Source organism: Peromyscus eremicus, chromosome 11 (assembly GCF_949786415.1).
Source record: "Peromyscus eremicus chromosome 11, PerEre_H2_v1, whole genome shotgun sequence".
NCBI classification, from domain to species: Eukaryota; Metazoa; Chordata; class Mammalia; order Rodentia; family Cricetidae; genus Peromyscus; species Peromyscus eremicus.
The window spans coordinates 33403386-33408337 of record NC_081427.1 but is presented as its reverse complement, the minus strand read 5'-3'; positions in this window follow the sequence as shown (position 1 = coordinate 33408337).

Sequence of the window (4952 nt, the reverse complement as noted above, 5' to 3'; positions counted from 1 at the left end):
GGCGGCACCCACCCACTGAGCTACCCCACCAGTCCTAGTAGTTCATCTTTGTAGTTCTTTGTATATTGTGACTATTTAATCTTCTGTCTGATGTGTAAGTGGCAACTTATTTTTCTTCTCCTTCTCCTCCTCCTCTTCTCTTTACTTTGGTGGTTATCTCATTTCTGGGCACAAGATTTAATTTCACAAAATCGTATTGGCCAGTTCTTGGGACTAATACCTTGACTATTGGAGTCTTTTCCAGAAAGTCCTTGCTATATCTATGTTGTGGAGTATTTTACTCATGTTTTACAGCAGCTCCAAAGTTTGAGGTCTTGTTTTAAGGACTTTGGTCTACTTTAAATTGATTGGTAGAAACTCAAGCCATTGGGCGCCATTTGTAGCTGGAGTTTTCTCCATTCCCGCCTGGGCCCACACTGCTCAGACCCAAATAAACACACAGAGGCTTATATTAATTAAAACTGTATGGCCCAATGGCTCAGGCCTCTTGCTAGCTAGATCTTACATCTTAAATTAACCCATAATTCTTATTTATGTTTAGCCACGTGGTTTGGTACCTTTTCTGTTTTGCCTTCACATCTTGCTTCCTGTGTGTCTGGCTGGCGACTCCTGACTCAGCCTTCCTCTTCCCAGAATTCTCTTCTCTGCTTATCCTGCCTATATTTCCTGCCTGGCTACTGGCCAATCAGCACTTTATTTATTAACCAATCAGAGCCACACATTCACAGCATACAGAGCGATATCCACAGCACTTGAGAGCAGATATTGTGATCCCTTCAGCATGGCTCTTTCAGCTTTGGGCTATCCAGCGCCAGGGTTATTTTCAGCTTACACTCTCAGCTTCCATTCCCTGAGGATGGATTTCCATGTGAGACTCACTGTCTGAGCCGGACTCCATTTCCTGAAACTTCAGGCTTATTATGAGTGGGCCCTACTGTTCTCCATGACTGCCTCTCAGGGCTGTGTCTCACCCTGGGCTGTAGGAGGAGGAAACCAGTCCTCTGTCTTGTGGTTGTTTTCTGTTCAGTTCCTTTTTATTTTGGTGCCTGGTCATAGCCCTCTGATCACATGTAGGGAAACTGAGGATCCTCTTCACTGCTCACTCATCATCTGGAGGAGTCACTGTCTTACCAAAATTAGCAGATGGATTTGAGAGTTGTAAGGAATGTGGGCTGATCTTTGGGGAGAGCACTGATTGACTCTTCATATAGCCTCTGGTGTTTGCTTCCTGTGTCTAGGCAATGAACTGAAACTACAGACTTATTCAGGTTTATTGTGAGAGCCAATTGAAGTGAAAAGATACCAAGTATTTCAATACCATTTGTAGAATTTTAAGATGTTTTAAAGGAAGCTTTATACTCTTATTTTCCTTCCTTCAGATCCTGACTCTTCTTTAAACATTAGAAAAGATTTTTTTTTCATTCTCAATCTTCTACCTGAATTTTTATTGCATGCTGGCCATGGTGTAGGGAATAGCACTCTCAATCATTGAATAACATTGCTTGAATATATTTTGAGGATCATTTCATTTAGAGTAAGCATATCTCTTCCTTTGCTTTATCATAGCTGCATAGAAATAGTGATGAAATATTCTTTTCCTCTTGTATCCCCTTTTCTTACCAGTAGGGGGCACCTGAGGATTTTAACTGTATCTTTTTATTTCAAAGAAGCTACACTTAAGTTTTATCTAGATTTTTTTTGTTAATTCTCTCAGTTTTTGAGATTATAGTTATAACATCTCCTCTTTCCCTTTGTTCCCTTCAACCCTCTCATATACTCTTTCAAATTCATGGCCTCTTTTTCTTACGAATTGAGGTGTGTGTGTGTGTGTGTGTGTGTGTGTGTGCGCACATGCATTTATATACCAACTTACTTGTGTTATGTGCTTTTAGGTAGTATGGTTTCTTATGAGTTTTTCAGACATCCTTATTGCTATTTTCCCCTCTCTTTTTTCCCCATATTTATCTGTACTCCCCAGTTACAGGTCCGAATTTTGGATAGCAAGCTTTTTAGATTACTTGTTCAAAGAGACATCACCAATGCTCCATTGTTTATCAGCAATTTCTCTTCCCCTTACCTTGGAACCCAGGTCCTTAGCTCTAATTTTCCAGGTCTAGTCTGCCTCTGTACTCCTGTCTTCACATCAATACCATGGTGTAACTGCTCCCAGTTCCTGGAACATTTGTGCTCATGCCCACAGATGCTCCAAGTCTTTTTGAAATCGGTTTCATAAAATTAGAACCCAGTTGTTACCTCTGTGTTATTTAACACTCATGAATCCTGGTTTCTCCTCTGAAAATCAGCAAAGAATTTCTAAAATTCAGAAGCCCTGCATGGAAACCCTGACCTGTAACTTATTTCCTTCTGTCCTAATGAAATAAAATTATAGTGTGTTTTTTATCATTCCAAGAACCCCCATCATTTTTCTAAACTTGCTGTAAATTACAAAGTATATAAGCAGATGCTGTACTTGCTATAAAACACTTTAGCCAGATAATTACATCATATCCGACTACATGTGAAATATTCCCTGACTTAGAATCTTTACAATATGGAATAGAAAAGAACACGTGACAAAATTTTCTAACAAAGATGAAAAATTACATTGAGACAGTTTTCTATGGTAACACTTATCACAGAAAAATTGAGAAAGAAAAAAAAAAAGCATTGCTGTCACTTGGTAATGGTTGTGGAAGGTATAGTAGGCACAAAGTGGGCCATGATGAGAAATCCCAGGGAAACCATCAGGTAAAGTAATTGTGATCCTTCTTTGCGTCTGCTAAAAATGTCCAAAGAAGGGAGTGCTAGTCAGTTAGTGTCAGAAGATGACAAATTTGCAAAATAGATCTTGGCTCACACCCCTGTGCCGCAGGTTAATTTGTGAAATGTGATGTTTACTATGGGTTGAATTTCACCTCCTTTACTTTTGTCATGAACTCTTTTCTTCATCATGCCTTAAAAACAAACAAACAAACAAACAAAAACTTCCCAAGAACCGACTTTAGTTCCTAAGCTTCCGTAACCTGTAAGAAGCTGCAGCTGAATGAAATATAGCAATGCTTTTTTTTTTAGAAAGATTAATCGAAGCTATACCTCGCCAAATGACAAGCTGAAAAACTACCCAGAACCCCATGTTGTTTGTATTCCACAGGTGTGTTACTTAATAACTATATATTAAGTGAATATAATGTATAGATAAGTTTTATACCTGAGAAACTTTCCTGTGGCAAACAACTTGAGCCCTGATTATTTACCTAGTTCGTGTTCAGACATGGGCAACATGAAGAGTTTCAATGCAGTCTTCGTTTTCACTCAAGCTATTGGATAGTTGATTCTTTGTTGGTTCAACTCAGGCTTCCATCGCCTTTATAATAGACTTCATTTCTAAAACAAAACTATATTGTGTATAATTTTGCACATGAAAAGCAAGAGCCTTCTGCTGATGGAGTGGAACCTACCAGCAACACTAAACTCGAATATTTTTAGAAGTGGGTAGTGATAAAGGACTGCTCTCTGCTTAGTGCTCATGTAGAAAACAAGATTCAGTCAAGGAAATGCCCCTTCTTACTCATCTGTCTGTTTTTTGTACCATGAGAAATTCAAAACTTTAGAGTAGCTATAGAGAAGGGAGAAAACAGCCAGAAGGAATAGAAAAAGAATTAGTAATGAACTTGGGTAGAGTCACATGAAGATGACTTTCACTGGCAAACAATGAGACATTGTAGGGTTGCTGCTAAGTTATTGCTAAGAGATTTGGAATCCCAAGAAGCCGGAGTCTAATGTATGAATAATAAGAAAGCAATTGGTCACACACTGACTTAGGAATAATTCAGATATTGATTTAACAGAGTCAATAGGTCATGAGAATTCCATTATGTTACATTAGGCTGACTTTTTTTGATAGAGTTAAGCACTGATACGACCCCATCAAGGTTACCTCTTCTGTCTCTTGCTTGAAGTTCTTAGGGAGAACCACCCAATTTCCTTTTTGTAACCTCCCTCACCACCTGTGCCAATTCCAGAGAAGGCAAGTCTGTGACCACTGCTCCTAGGAGTCCAGTTCAGCAGAGTGTTCAAAAGGTTTCAAGATATCTTTTGATTTGCATTGTGGTCAGGCCTGAGACCCTTCCCAGATCTCTGGGCAACAATGGTCTATCCTGATGTCTTCCACTCTATGATCCTATTCCGATTGCTTAGCTGTGGGAAGTGGTACAGGGTTCTATATCCAGAGAGTTATAACACAAATTGTATCCTGTTAGAAACTAGAATTATATATTAAAACATCTCTACTTGCATTTTTAACATCTTATACTCAGAAGTTTAGCCACTGCAAATATCTAATTATGTTGTTTTTAACTACAGAACCAAGCCTATCTGTGTTCCAGTAGCATCTTAGGTAGTAAGAAAGCCTGAGCTGGTTCTGGCCAATGGCCAAGCCTGACAGGGGATTTCTTTCCTTTCCACATCACTACAGTGACCCTAATGCTCCTATAAGCAGATACAAGAATTTCAGGCACCGAAGGGAAGTTTATTTTACTCACGGTAGAGCGTAAGGCAGTTAATCAGTTTTGAAAGCATACAGATATCATTTGGATGCAGGGTTCTGAGCACGGCAGGACCTTCCTTGGTCTAACTGTGCTGGTTCTAAGGACCTAGAGTGTCCATTATGCCTTAGTCACCAAAGATCAACCTGAGGCAGCAGCTCCCATGTTCATGGTCTCAGGCCAATGATAATTAAAGGAATGGACTGGCATGAACGTGAGCAAAGTGGAATGCAACCTGTCTTAAAAAATACTAAGGAAATGTGGTCAATGAAGGGAAACTGAAATATTGAGAGCCAGGAGAAACTGCTGAGAACAGGAGGGGTTCCCAAGGGAGGAAAGGGCTGTCACACTCATCTGTCTAGGAGGTTTTTTGGTGTGTGTGTGTGTGTGTGTGTGTGTGTGTGTGTG